This window comes from Schistocerca americana, chromosome 3 (genome assembly GCF_021461395.2).
Source record: "Schistocerca americana isolate TAMUIC-IGC-003095 chromosome 3, iqSchAmer2.1, whole genome shotgun sequence".
Classification (NCBI taxonomy): Eukaryota; Metazoa; Arthropoda; class Insecta; order Orthoptera; family Acrididae; genus Schistocerca; species Schistocerca americana.
In genome coordinates, this window is record NC_060121.1 from 257,332,963 (window position 1) to 257,349,154 (window position 16,192).

The 16,192-nt window shown below is 44.7% G+C and overlaps 1 non-coding gene across 1 annotated transcript; it reads left to right on the forward strand.

Moving 5' to 3' along the window:
- Nucleotides 1-946: 946 nt before the first annotated feature.
- Nucleotides 947-1,021, forward strand: Trnap-cgg. Its single transcript has one exon. It is a non-coding gene; the product is annotated as a tRNA-Pro (tRNA).
- The last annotated feature ends 15,171 nt before the right edge of the window (nt 1,022-16,192 follow it).

Sequence of the window (16,192 nt, forward strand, 5' to 3'; positions counted from 1 at the left end):
TCATTGGAACGCTGTACTTTTATAAGGCATTCGCAAGCTTTTGAAAAGATCAGTGCAGTGCTAGAACGCTTATTAATGTCAGCGTTGAAACTTTTCACAGACGTATCCAAGAAATATGCTTAAGTTGAAAGACAAGGCGGTCGTAATAGGCTATCGCGGTGAAACACCACTAGTTGGTCTCTTAGAGTCAGGCTCCGCCTCTACGTTCAGCAAAAAGGTAGCTCTACTACAATCAGATAAAACATATTTCCTCTTAGCACCAATTTAAACGACGTAGACAAATGGTTGCTACCATTGTTACAAATGGAAACAACTGAGAAAAAGATGGAGCTCCCTCAACCTTATCAGAACTGGCCACGCCGTGAACAAAGCGACACTACGTAAGTGGGGAATGACCAGTGCGAACGCGACTACGAGACATCGGAACAAACATTGGATCACAGTTTGCACGATTTCCCGAACACAAAATTCATGAGGACCTGGAAAGACCTAGCAATCGCAACACCTGCAGCAATCAACTGGCCGAAGTCTTTGGATATCCAACTATGACGGGAAATGGCTATCTCGACCTGTTCTAGCTACTGTTGGCGCTCCAGTTTCCGTTACTACCTTATACGCTTTCACTGTTTGATGTTAACGTGTGCCAATTTAATGTGTGTACTTGTCAACTTTAGTTTTCAGAATGAGATTTTCACTCTGCAGCTGAGTGTGCGCTGATATGAAACTTCCTGGCAGATTAAAACTGTGTGCCCGACCGAGACTCGAACTCGGGACCTTTGCCTCATTCTGGAAACATCCCCCAGGCTGTGGCTAAGCCATGTCGCCGCAATATCCTTTCTTTCAGGAGTGCTAGTTCTGCAAGGTTTGCAGGAGAGCTTCTGTAAAGTTTGGAAGTAGGAGACGAGGTGCTGGCAGAAGTAAAGCTGTGAGTACCGGGCATGAGTCGTGCTTCGGTAGCTCAGTTGGTAGAGCACTTGCCCGCGGAAGGCAAAGGTCCCGAGTTCGAGTCTCGGTCGGGCACACAGTTTTAATCTGCCAGGAAGTTTCGTAACTATAGTTTTGTAAGCAATACGCTGAACAAATAAAAACCTTAGCTTCTAGTGTATCAGAAGAGGCTTAAAAAACTCTTTTAGTTGTGTGCGTGTACTCGGGTTTAAGTGAATTACTTTAGCAGAATCAAGTAAATAGCCAAAAGGCTTGATGCGACCGAACCTGGCTAGAGCGCTCCATTTGGTGGTCTTTTGGAGGCGATTACTGACTCCGGCCGCCTTGTGTCTCAATTTTAACCGATTTATAGTACACGTTTGTGAAAATTGTCATCATTAATATTTACGAGCGTTGTATAACTTTTCAAGACGTTTGGAACGCAATTAAAAAGAGTTATAATTCCATTTAAAATAAAAAACGGATAAATGAGAGAACGACAAACTTAATTATGTATAGAAGGGAGTCAGGCAGGGTTGTAGGGGTAGACTACATTGAGCAAGCAGTAAAGGAAACCAGAGAAAACCTTCAGAGAGAAGAAATAAAAGCTTCGAGGTTTAGCCACGACACGTAGTCCTGTCAGAGACAGCAAAGGACTTGGAAGAACATTTAATCGGATTGGACAGCGTTTTGAAAAGAGGATATAAGATGAAAATCAACAACAGTAAGACAAGGAGAATGAAATTCAGTCGAATTAAATCAGGTGATGCTGAGGGAATTAGATTAGGAAACGAGACACTTAAAATAGTAGATGAGTTCTGCTATTTAGGCGGCAAAATACGAGTAATTGATGATGGCCCAAGCAGAGAGAATATAAAATGAAGGCCGGCAATGGCAAGAAAAGCGTTTCTGAAGAAGAGAAATTTAACATCGAATAGAGATTTAAGTGTCAGGAAGTCTTTTCTGAAGTTATTTTGAGTGTAGCTATGTATGGAAGCTACACATGGAAGACGAAGAGTTAAGATAAGAAGAGAACAGAGGCTTTTGATATGTGATGCTACAGGCGAATGCTTAAGATTAGACGGGTAGATCGTGTAACTACTGAAGAGGTACTGAATAGTATTGGAGAGAAAAGAAATTTGAGGCACAATTTGACGAAAAGAAGATATCGGTTGATAGGACGCATTCTGAGACATCAAGAGATCACCAGTATAATATTGGAGGGAAGAGGGGGCAGGGGGAGAGGGGCAATAAAACTCTTAGAGGGAGACCAAAAGAGGAATACAGGTAGCAACCTCAGAAGAATGTAGGTTGCAATAGTTATCCGATGATGAAGAGGGTTGCACAGAATAGAGCAGCAAGGAGAGTTGCATCAAACCAGTCTTCAGACTGAAGAGCAGACCAACAACAACAGTTTATCTACAGGTTTCTGTGAATGAGTTTGCGAGTATCAAAATATGTGACGTAAATGGCCCTATATTTTGACTACATTAACTTAGAAGTTTACATTTTTTTGCACTGTCAACGGATTGTAGGTCTTGGAATTTGACATAAAGTTCAACTTGGTATGCCTACTCGTTTCCGAGAAAAAGGCTCTTAACAGACGCACTAACAGTCGGACAACAAGTAAGTTCCTGAAGGGTTAAGTTTTTACCGAGTGAGGTACGGAGCCGTAAAATCAAACTTGCTTCAGTATGTTCGTTCACACAAGAGTTAAGAGGATTAACCATGCAAGACAATTAAGTGCCCCTCTGACTACTTTCAGTAGCCGAAAACCTCGTTTTGATATTTTGAACCGTTTGGGAAATAAAAGTGCGGTACGACTTACGTGACTCACCCTGTATATTTTACAATGAACATGTTATACAGTCGCTGATTACGACAGGTAAGTTTCCTTGCTCCAGGCAAATAGCCTTCATAAGAGTGTTCGGTGTTGTACACAGACTGCGGGTAGTAATAATCATTTTGATCCCGGAACACTACGTGTTTTTTGCGGGTGCTTCTTGTTTCTCTGAGAGGTATGGTAGTTGCCACTGCAGACATGTCGGAGACTTCTCAGCCGAGGTAACGGGTTAACGCCGGCCAGGCATTCCAGGAAGAGTGTCGTGTGGTCACGCCAGTGGGGCGACCTTCGCGTAATGACATGCGCGTCATTAGCTGGCGCGGAAGCTGGTTTCTCTTCTGTCGCCGATGTGCAACGCTTACACAGCTCGTGTAATGACGTACACGTGCTGTTGTTCAAGAACCTCTAGGTATCGGCTGCGGACTCAGATCTGATGTAAGGACAATACGCCTTTAAGGCGTCAAGCTAAACCAGAATCATACTGCTTACACTTCTTAGTTAGTTAGTTACTGTATCTTCGCCCTTAGTGGATAGTAACTGCGACCTTTCGGAATACTAGTTATAGTAAATCTTCTCAGCGGAAATTATGGATGACGCATGTTTACCATTTATATGATTTCATGATTTCTTTTCCAATGCATATAGTAATTTACACGTAACTAGGTTCAATGCGGTCTTGCGGTAGCGTTCTCGCGGGGTCCCTGGTTCGATTGCCAGCGGGGCCAGGGATTTTTCCTGCCTCGAGATGACTGGGTGTTGTTGTGTCGTATTCATCATCATTCATCCCCATTACGGTCGGAGGAAGGCAATGGCAAACCACCTCCGCTAGGGCCTTGCCTAGTAGGTGGTGTGGGCCTCCCGCCTCTTCCCCTACGCTCCTCGGAGTATGGGACCTCATCATCACCATCATCATCAGGTTCAATGCACCCCTCTCCCACTCTTATAACACACCAAGTAAACCACTAGGAAGGCAATCATTGTTTGGTTGGCGAAGAACAGCAACCATCATCAAGCATGTAGGAGTCAATGAGTCTTTCACGCAATTTTTTTAATAGTAGAAAGCCAAAGTTGTTTTGGACGTACTGTAAACTGTGAAACTGCACTTTGTAGAATTGTTTTTGTTTTCCTTGCACTTCTACCTGCACATTCCAAATTGTTGTAGCTAAGCCCGCAAATACTATAGGATAAACGTTATAATGACTAATGTAGTTATCAGAACTCAACCGTCTGCTGCTCCCTTTCAATGGCTGGTGCTGCTGCTGTGCACCTGATGCAACTCTACTGGATCGAAAACATTTTGATGTTTGGACGTCTCAAAACATATACTTTTTGTAAATTTTTTTCCCTCTATGGTTTATACATTAGATTAGATGTGCTTTTCATTCCAATAGATACATTGTGAGTAGATCCTCCAGGATGTAGAACATGCCACAAAACAAGAATACACAATAAAAATTAGGAAAGGAAAAAGTTATGCTAATGTACCTTCCACCGACCCTGACTGAAGAGGCCGTCATGGATAGGAAATAAGTCAAAAAAATCTTAAACATATTTTCATTCGAAAGGTAATAACAACTTTGCCACAAAACTAGTAAATGTTCGACACCTAAGGTGCATATGACAATGCTTAGCCTATTGTAGTCATGCATAACTAAAAAGAAGAATCATTTTACAGCGCTTATCGACATTAATCACATTACTGCACTGAATTTGAATAGAAATCGGATTGTACGCAACACACGCACTATTTGACATTATTAATAACATATACATATCAGTTGGTTCTGTTAAGAAATTCATCAGTGGAGTTAAACTATGCTGAGTCTGTAGTTAAGCCTTTTACGGCTGCAGGCAAGTTAATGAAAATCCATGTAACTGAATAACGGCCACCTTTCTGCACCAAGGGAAGTGACTTTAAACCTTTGTCAAGATTATTCTTATTTCTAGTATTGATTCCACGAACTGAGCTGTTGATTTGAAAAGGAGATATGTGGCTTATGACGAATTTCGTTACAGAATAAATCTATTAGTCATTAGTAGTTTGTGTCCCCAGTTCCTTAAACAGACCTCTACATGACATTCGACTTCACACCAGAAGAAACTCAAGTTACACGTGTCTGGACTCGGGGAGTTTCAGCTTGGCTTGATGGGTCCCCCCCTCCCCTCAAAATGTGCTAGCCTTTCTATTTTTATATCGCTTATATGTGACAACATCCACATTGTAAATAGAGATCTATTTAGGCGCTTCAGCGGTTCTCTGATATACTCTTTCCAGTTGAATTTTATTATCAAGCTCTAATACCAACAATTTAGCAGTGTCACCTTCTTCTGTCTACTTGTCATATTTTAGGCATATATTGGCGGGAAATTTCCTACATGTTCTAAGTTGCATACAGTGATTTTTTTTCGAAGTTTAGTAACAAATAATTGGCTAGAAACCACTTACTATCGTCCATGGAAATTAAGTTAACTGATCTCTCTAAGACTGTACTTTATTCACTAATTATTGTGATGATTGTATCATTTGTAAACAAAACAAATTGGCGTCTGAAAACGTTATTAAACGTTTCAGTTAATAGGGATTTTTGTTCCGAGGTCTAAGAATACAGTTTACATGAGACTCTGTATTCAGCCAACATTGGCATGGATTATGTAGTTGGTGGTATCTTGTAGGGTGAAATTACCAAATTACCGCACTCTTAGAAAACTTTGAGATGTCCACAAGTATAGTGTTATTACCACCCCCCCCCCCCCCCCCCCCCCCCCGTTTATCTTTGAGTTGTACGTCATGAACGTTCAGTAACATTCACTACATATTATGAAGAGAGTAATTTGACTGTTCGGACTGAAGGAGTGCTTTTCCTTTCATACTCGTGTGTCATATAGTAAATAACCCAAAGCATCATTTCCAATACCACAGTGCTTCAATCAACCATACTCCTGCTGGAGGCAGCGTACCACAGGTCTAACCTGTGAACCAGCTCACAATTTTGGGAGAATCTAAGTGGAATCCGTTCCTCAGACGTAATAAACGACAACGATGACCGACAGTACATGAATTACCACACAACCAGTTAACAACCTTGGCCGAATGGCCTATACTACTGATAAGGATGTTACCCTTTCGCTGCATCGAGCGGATGCATCGGCAGACTCTATCGGAGGGGAACCGGAAACGACGACAACGTTTGCTGCAGAATTCTTGAGCGTATTCTAGGTTTGAATATAATAAATATCCTTGAGACAGAAAATCAATACAGATTTAGAAAGCACCGCTCGTCCGAAACTCAGGTTGCTCTTTTCTCGCACACTCTCACATGGCAGCCTACATACCGTGGATGAATAACAAAAGGCAGATTCTACATTCCTCCATTCCCAGAAAGCGTTTCACACAGCGCCCCGCTACGTAATAAACCTCAAGATATATGAATAGCTCGAAGACTTCCTAACAAGGGAACCTCCCCATCGCACCCCCCTCAGATTTAGTTATACGTTGGCACAGTGGATAGGCCTTGAAAAATTGAACACAGATCAATCGAGAAAACAGGAAGAAGTTGTGTGGAACTATGAAAAAATAAGCAAAATATACCAACTGAGTAGTCCATGCGTATGATAGGCAACATAAAGGCTACTGTGAACTCAGGAGCGCCGTGGTCCCGTGGTTAGCGTGAGCAGCTGCGGAACGAGAGGTCCTTGGTTCAAGCCTACCCTCGGGTGAAAAGTTTAACTTTTTATTTTCCGTTTATGTTACAAACGCTTATATTTTCATCAATTTTTTGGGAGTGATTATCACATCCACAAGAAAACCTAAATCGGGCAAGGTAGAAGAATCTTTTTACCCATTCGCCAAGTGTACTAGTTAGGTGGGCAGACATGTGACGCACATGCCGTCACCAGTGTCGTATAGAATATATCAGACGTGTTTTCCTGTGGAGGAATCGGTTGACCTATGACCTTGCGATCAAATGTTTTCGGTTCCCATGGAGAGGTACGTCCTTTCGTCTACTAATCGCACGTTTTGCGGTACGGTCGCAAAACACAGACACTAAACTTATTACAGTGAACAGAGACGTCAATGAACGAACGGACAGATGATAACTTTGCGAAAAATAAAGAAAATATACTTTTCACCCGAGGGAAGACTTGAACCAAGGACCTCTCATTCCACAGCTGCTCACGCTAACCACGAGACCACGGCGCTCCTGAGCTCACACTCTCCTTGATGTTGCCTATCTTGCACATGGCCTACTCAGTTGGTATATTTTGCTTATTTTTTCATAGCTCCACACAACTTCTTCCTGTTTTCTCGATTGATCTGTGTTCAGTTTTTCACGGCCTATCCACTGTGCCAACTTATAACTAAATCTGAGGGGGGTGCGATGGGGAGGTTCCCTTGTAAGTAATGGAACCCAATATGTTGTCGTGGACGGCAGTTGATCCACGGAGACAAGGTTATCGTAAGGAGTGCAACAGGGCAGTGCGGTAGATTTGCTCTTGTCCTCTTTGTTTAATGAAAATTGGTACAGGCATGCGTATTCAAATACAGAGATATGTAAACAGGCATAATACGGCGTTGCGGTCAGCAACACCTATATAAGACAACAAGTGTATGGCGCAGTTATTAGATCGGTTACTGCTGCTACAATTGCAGGTTATCGCGACATAAGGCAGTTTGAACGTGGTGCTATAGTCGGCGCATGAGGGATGGGACACAGAATCTCAGAGACAGCGATGAAGTGGGGACTTTCCTGTACGACCATTTCACGTGTGTACCGTGAATATCAGGAATCCGGTAAACATCAAATCTCCGACATCGCTGCGGCCGGAAAAAAATTCTGCAAGAACGGGACCAGCGACGACTGATGACAGTCATTCAATGTGGCAGAAGTGAAACCCTTCCGCAGATTGCTGCTGATTTCAATGCTGGGCCATCAAAAAGTGTCAGCGTGCGAACCATTCAACGAAACGTCATCGATGTTCGGAGCTCGTGTACTCTTGATGACTGAGGAACTCAAAGCTTTACACCTCGCCTGGACCCGTCAACACCGATACTGGACAGTTGATGACTGGAAACATATTGCCTGGTCAGACAAGTCTCGTTTCATATTTTATCGGGCGTATGGACGTGTACTTGTATGGAGACAACCTCATGAATCCATGGACCCTGCATGTCAGCAGGGGACTGTTCAAGCTGGTGGAGGCTCCGTAATGGTGTGGGGCATGTACATTTGGTGTGATATGAGACCCCTGATACGTCTAGGTATGACTCTGACAGGTGACACATACGTAAGCATCCTGTCTGATCACCTGGACCCATTCACGTCCATTGTGCATTCCGACGGACTACGTCAGTTCCAGCAGGACAATGCGACACCCTACACGTCGAGAATTGCTACAGAGTGGCTCCAGGAACACTCTTCTGAGTTTAAATACTTCCAACAGACTCCTCAGACATGAACATTATTCAGGATGTCTGGGATGTCTTCCAAAGAGCTGTTCAGAAGAGATCTCCTCCCCCTCGTTACCGACAGTCCTGCAGGATTCGTGGTGTCAGTTACCTCCAGCACTTATTCATACATTAGTCGAATCCATGCCACGTATAGCTGCGGCACTTCTGCGTGCTCGCTGGGGCCCTACACGATATTAGGCAGGTGTTCCTGTTTATTTGGCTCTTCGGTGTATACACTAACAATCTGACGACTAGGGTCAGCAGCAATTTACGACTGTTTGTTGATGTCGCTGCATGTACGGAAAAGTATTGTCGTTGAGTGATTGTAGGAGGAGACAGGATGACTTAGACAGAAAATCTGTAGTTGGTGTGGTGAATGACAGCTCGCTCTAAATGTAGAAAAATGTACGTTAGTGCGGACGAGTAAGATAAATAATCTCGTAATATTCGAATTCAGTATTGTGGTGCTCTGCTTGATACTGTTACGTCGATTAAATAACCAGGCTTAACGTTGCAAAGCGATATGAAATGAAACGATCACGTAAGGTCGGTAATAGACAAAGAGAATGACTTTAACTTCGGTGTTCTGGAAGAATTCTAGGAAAATATAGCACATCGATAATGGAGACTGCGCACGAAACACTTGTACGACCCATTCTTGAATTGGCTTTCGGCTGTTTGGGATCCTCATGTGGTCGGATTAAAGGCAGACTTCGAAGCATTTCAGAGGCGTGCAGCTAGATTTGTTACCGGTAGATTCGATCAACACGCGGATGCTACGAAAATGCTTCGCGAACTTAAAGGGAATCCAGAAAGGGAAAACTATATTCTTTTCGCGAAACACTATTGAGAAAATTTAGAAAACTGACATCTGCGACTGACTGCAGAACGATTCTACTGCCTCCTACGTACATTTCGCGAAAGAAGCGCAAAGACCAGATAACAGAAATTAGATCTTGTACGTAGCCTATAGGCAGTTGCTTTCCCCTCGCTCCATATGCGAGCGGTAAAGGAAAGGGAAGGACCAGCAGTGTTACCAGGTAACCTCTACCATGCACCGTAAGGTGACTTCCGGAGTATGTACGTACGAGAGCGTGCTGAGAAGTAATACCTCAGAACTTTTTAACTGAAAACTCTTGAGGCCTTTTAAACAAAGCAAACGTTATTAACATTCTCCATATTTGTTCTCCGTGTCTACATACTTGTACTTGCATCGCTCTGCCCACTAGAAGATTCTGAATTGCAGCTTGTAATGTGGATGTGTGGATAACGTAACTATGCCGGTGTGTGAGGAACAGCGTGCTGTAATAGAGTTTCGGATTCGAAGAGTTTGTCCATACGGAAAGCACCCTGTCCCTCAGCATGACTTGCCAGACCGCACACGAGGGCTGCCACATCTGCTGTAACCCGACGCCTTGCGTTCACTGTCACCTCCGTACTCTCTCGACTTGACACTATCCGATTTTCATCTGTTTTCAAAACTTCAAGAACAACTTCGAAGATTTCATTTTGACAGCAATGAAGCATTACAAGCACAACTGATATTGTGGCTCCGCTAACAAAGTCAAACATTCTACAGTAACGGTATTAAGAAACTTGTCTCTCGTTGGGAGAAATTTGTTCGTTGCCAGGGTGACTATGTTCAGAGATAAATGTGTGGATATGGAGAATAAGGATATAGAATGTTAATAACGTTTGTTTTATCTTCTGGTTCGGGCCTTAGGATTGACATCCTGTCGCGCTGATCACTCAGCTACCGAGGATGGACAGGACGCTCGATGTCACACGGCTTATATCACTGATCAACGTCAAGAGCAAAAATCTTAACCCAATGGAGTTGTCATCTCGATCTTCCAGTCTGAGCTAAACACAGCACGTCTGTAGGTTTTTCATAAAAACAACCAACATTAGCGTTTAATGTGCCGTCAAAGACCAGATCATTTGAGACGAATTACTACTCGGAACGGTCTAGGATGGGCAAGAAAATTCGCCGTCACTTCAAAAGAACTAGTACAGCATTCGTGTTAAACCTATGGAAACATAAATTTGAATGGTTTGTCCACCTTTGACCTGCACTCCTTCATACTTCGAATTCAGTTCCCTAACCATCTACGAATATGTGCTGAAATGTAATGCCCCCATTTTTTAATGTAAAAACTCTTAAAGCTTTTAAAATAAAACAAACGTTCATAGTTTTTACATTAAAAAATGGGGGCATTACATTTCAGCACATATTCGTAGATGGTTAGGGAACTGAATTCGAAGTATGAAGGAGTGCAGGTCAAAGGTGGACAAACCATTCAAATTTATGTTTCCATAGGTTTAAGACGAATGCTGTACTAGTTCTTTTAAAGTGACGGCGAATTTTCTTGCCCATCCTAGACCGTTCCGAGTAGTAATTCGTCTCAAATGATCTGGTCTTTGGCGGCACATTAAACGCTAATGTTTGTTTGCTTTTATGAAAAACCTACAGACGTGCTGTGTTTAGCTCAGACTGGAAGATCAAGATGACAACTCCATTGGGTTAAGATTTTTGCTCTTGACGTTGATCAGTGATATAAGCCGTGTGACATCGAGCGTCCTGTCCATCCTCGGTAGCTGAGTGATCAGCGCGACAGGATGTCAATCCTAAGGCCCGAGTTCGATTCCCTGCTGGGTCGGAGACATTCTCCGCTCAGGCACTGGGTATTGGGTTGTGCTAATCATCATAATTTCCTCCCCATCTACGCGCAAGTCGCCCAAGTGTCGTCAAATCGAAAGACTTGCACCAGGCGAACGGTCTACCAGACGGGAGGCCGTCGTCACACGACATTATTATTATCGAGCGTCCTGTTCTGGATAACAGCATCACCTTCTGCTCCAGCATAAGGAAGTACAAATGTATCAAGGATAGCATCTCTGTGGAAATTGCTGTTACGATGTAAATGGCCACACCGGACAAAAATTTTGTTTCCCCAGTAGATACTATGCTTATACAACACTACCTGTAGCCTTGATGATAGTTTCAGTTCAGCGAGGAACAGAGGCGACAAGTTTATTTAGTATATCACGTTCTGCTGAAGCAAAGTTACCAAACTGCGAGGATATCCACTGCTACGTTCTACTAGCTGTTCCAGACAGACTATGGGGTTAATATCGGGTGATTTAGAGGGACAGTCGTGGTGCGATAGTGTTCGTCAGACCAGAAACATAAGCGTGTAGTCCTGCGAACGTGGCTGCTGTCACCCCGGAAGAAAATGTGTGTGTCCGAAGATAGAGCAGCACCTGTGACCGAAAAAGTTGAAATAAACGTCCTGCTTCACGCTCAAGGTAGCTTGAGTGAGTGGAGTGAAGTCATGTTATGAAGAAACAAATAATAACAGGAACAGCTGCGGGTGAACCACACACTCCTTACAGTGCATGTTAAACGCCTCATAGAGCCACCTTTCATAATTTGATAAGACGCAAAATTTGGGACTCCTTGGGCAGCACCAGGCGTCTCCAGTCAGGTACAGTCCAGTTTCTGTGTACTTTGGTCCACTGAAGATGTGCGGCTTTACGTGCTGCTGTGAAGCCTTTTGTGGTGTAACGGACTCCAGAAGTCTATTACACGCAGTTTCGTCATCTAGGAAACTGGCTGAGATGGACTTGAGTTTCTGTACCCAATTGGAACCAGTTGTCGTTGCAAGGCCTGACACTCGTCTCCGGTCACTGTCGGTCACGGTCTTTCTACGAACACTATTCTTACACCGTGACACATCTCTGTGATTAGTACACCAAGTACACGTCAGACAGTTTGTCTTGATACCCAACAATTCAGGCAACTGCAATCAAGGTGTGCCCACGGGCGGTCCAAACACGATAGATCCTTTCAATCTTTCTGTCATGTCTCCACTTTGACTCACCTTATTGCGCTGGTTCCGTAAAACCGAATGGCACATATACAATACCGTACGGTCATGACTTATGTTCCGGCGTAAAGTCAAGCACCGGCACGCCAGACGGGAAGGTTAGAGCTGAGAGGGCTGTGAGGCGACGTCAGCCAATTGCACGCGGACCAACCCCTCTCTAGGACGACAACGCGATTGCAGCGCCCTATACGCGAAGAGAATATAAGCGCTGCACCCGACTGGCCGCGGCCCAATTGGCGACTACCAGTTCTACGAGATCAACAGCAGCGAGTTCAAAAACAGCATCAAGACTAGTCAACTCGCTTCTATTATGTAGAGCAGTACACATATGAAAAAAAGTTTTGCATCACCTCGCTTCCCAGAACTCCCAAAGATATGCGTTGACTGTGGATATTGTATCACAGACACAGTTCCGTTGACTGTTCAGATATGTATTAAACAAACCCAAAAATGTAAACAACCATGCATGAGCAGTGCCTGTTAGACGGAGAGGGTCCGATAGCAGATCAGTTCCAGTCATTACCACAGGAGGGAGGTACACGGCTCGTGTTGTCTGTAGTTCAACGATGCTTAGACGGTCAATACCGCGGTTCGATAGCGTTCGCATTGTTACTTTGTGCCAGGAAGAGCTCTCAACAAGGGTACTGTCCAGGTGTCTCGGAGCGAACCAAACCGATATTGTTCGGACGTGGAGGTGATACAGAGAGACAGTAACTGTCGCTGACATGCCTCGCCCAGGCCGCCCAAGGGCTACTACTGCAGTGGATGACCGCTGCCTACGGATTATGAGTCGGATGAACACTGACAGCAATACAACCATGTTGAATAATGCTCTTCGTGCAACCACAGGACGTCGTGTTACGACTGAAACTGTGCGCAATAGGCTGTATCATGCGCAACTTCACTCCCGATGCCCATGGCGAGGTCTATCTTTACAGGCACGATACCATGCAGCGTGGACAGATGGGCCCAACAACATGCCGAATGGACCGCTCAGGATTGGCATCACGTTCTCTTCACCGAGGGGTGTCGCATATGCCTTCACCCAGACAATCGTCGGAGACGTGTTTGGACACAACCTGGTCAGGCTGAACGCCTTAGACATACTGTCCAGCGCGTCCAGCAAGGTGGAGGTTACCTGATGTTTTGGGGTGGCATCATGTGGAGCCGACGTACGTCACAAGTGGTCATGGAATGTGCCGTAACGGCTGTAGGATACGTGAATGTGATCCTCCTGCCGATAGTGCAACCATAGTGGCAGCACATTGGCGAGACATTCGTCTTCATGAACGACAGTTCGTGCCCCCATCGTGCACGTATTGTGAATGACTTTCTTCAGGATAACGACATCGCTCGACTAGAGTGGCCAGCATGTTCTCCAGACATGAACCCTGTCGAAAATGCCTGGGATAAATTCAAAAGGGCTGTTTATTGACGACGTGACCCACCAACCACTCTGAGGTATCTACGCCGAATCGCCGTTGAGGTGTGGGACAATTTGGACCAACAGTGCCTTGATGAACTTCTGGATAGTATGCTATGATGAATATAGGCATAAAGCAATGCAAGAGGACGTGCTACTGGGTATTAGAGGTACCGATGTGTACAGCAATCTGGAACACCACCTCTGAAGGTCTCGATGTATGGTACACCATCAATGTGTGGTTCTCATGAGCAATAACAAGTGCGGAAATGATGTTTATGTTGATCTCTATTCCAATTTTCTGTGCAGGTCCCGGAACTTTCGGAGGGAGGTGATGCAAAACATTTTTTGATGTGTGCATATTCTGAAGAGGTTTCTTATTTTGTCTGTCGCCGTTTGCTTGTGACATATCTGATTAACACAAAGTATTGTAATTATTTCCTTTGGTAATAAACTTCATTAATACGATTTGCCTGAATTGTTGACTAGTGATCTGAGAAAGCAGGTTTCCTAGGCACCCCATTTTTCACGAGTAGGCAGGATACAACAACTTACATCAGAGGCAGAGGGTTACGTGACCACCCACCACCGGGTGGTTATAAATTAAACTGACGATGTTCCGAGTGTTGCAGCGCAGACTGTATACATTGCAGGACACTGAAACACCGTAGGTATGTTCATTCATCGGTGCCATTGCTTAGTATGCTGAAAAGAATAATAGTTCCAATTTTTGTCACCATGTGAAAATATGGCACTGTAAGCAGTCGGAATATGGTGCGGTTACAGGAAAAGAAGAGGAACGATCAAATGCATGGTAACTGTGGTTCTGGTCCAATTTTTAGTATATGGTCACAATTTACAACGTGTTCAGTACAGTCTCCCGACTCAGCAACAAGCTGCATCAGTAACACGGCATGGTCGACAGTTGCTCGCAGCATATCGCTGTAAACAGAGCGATTTGCTGTCGTTTGCTGTCGTTCAGATCAGGAAGAGTCCAGATTCATCCCTGATAGACATGACTTTTCAGATGTCCCCCACAACCAGAACTCTCATGGATTTACAGTGAAGTGCCAAAGAAACTGGTACACCTGCTTAATATCGCGTAGGACCCCCGCGAACACGCAGAAGTGCGGCAACACGACGTGGCGTGGACTCGATTAAAGTCTGAAGTATTGCTGGAGGGAACTGACACTATGAATCCTGCAGGGCTGTCCGTAAATCCGTAAGAGTACGAGGGGGTGGAGATCACTTCTGAACAGCACGTTGCAGGGCATCCCAAATGTGTTCAATAATGTTCACGTCTGGGGAGTTTGGTGGGCAGCGGAAGTGATTAACCTCAGAAGAGTGTTCCTGGACCCACTCTATAGCAATTCTGGACTTGTGGGGTGTCGCATTGTCCTGCTGGAATTTCCCAAGTCAGTCGGAATGCACAATAAACATGAATGGATGCAGGTGATCAGTCAGGATGCTTCCGTACCTGTCACCTATCACAGTCGTATCTAGACGTATCAGGGATTCTACATCGTTCCAATTGCACACGCCCCACACACAATTACAGAGCCTCCACCAGCTTGAACAGTCCCCCGCTGACATGCAGGATCCATGGATTCATGAGGTCGTCTCCATACCCGTACACGTCCATCCGCTCGATACAATTTGAAACGAGACACGTCCGGCCAGGCAACATGATTCCTGTCATCAGGAGTCCAATCTCGGAGTTGACGGGCCCAGGCGAGGCATAAAGCCGGCAGCTGTGGCCGAGCTGTTCTAGGCGCTTCAGTCCGGAACCACGCTGCTGCTACTGTCGCAGGTGCGAATCCTGCCTCGGGCATGGATGTGTGTGATGTCCTTACGTTAGTTAGGCTTAAGTAGTTCTAAGTCTAGGGGACTGATGGCCTCAGATGTTAAGTTCCATAGTGCTTAGAGCAATTTCGAGGCGTAAAGCTTTGTGTCGTGCAGTCGTCTAGGGTACACGAGTGGGCCTTCGGCTCCGAAGGCCCATATCGATGATGTTTCGTTGAGTGGTTCGCACGCTGATACTTGTTGATGCCCAGCATTGCACTTTTGTTGCGCTGAACGTTTCTCTTCAGTCGTCATTGGTCCCGTTCTTGCAGGATCTTTTTTCCGGCCGCAGCGATGTCGGAGGTTTGTTGTTTTACCGTGTTCCTGATATTCACGATACACTCGTGAATTGGTCGTACGAGAAAATCTCCACTTCATCGCTACCCCGGAGATGCTGTATCCCATCTCTCGGGCACCGACTACAAGAACACGTTCAAACTCACTTAAATCTTGATAACCTGCCACTGTAGCAGCAGTAAACGATCTAAGAACTGCGGCAGACACTTGTTCTCTTATATAGGCATTGCCGGAAGCAGCACCGTATTCTGCGTGGTTACATATCTCTGTATTTGAATGTGTATGCCTATACCAGTTTCTTTGGCTCTTCAGTGTATATCGGGGGATCTGGAAGACCACTCATCTTGAAATTGCCGAAAGTTTCTCGAAACAAATCATTCACCTGGCAAAGGACATGTGGTGTCACTCCATCTTGTATGATGATGATGTTTGGTTTGTGGGGCGCTCAACTGCACGGTCATCAGCACCCGTACACATTCCCAATCTCAACACAATCAAGTGTCTGCATTTCTCATGAATGATAA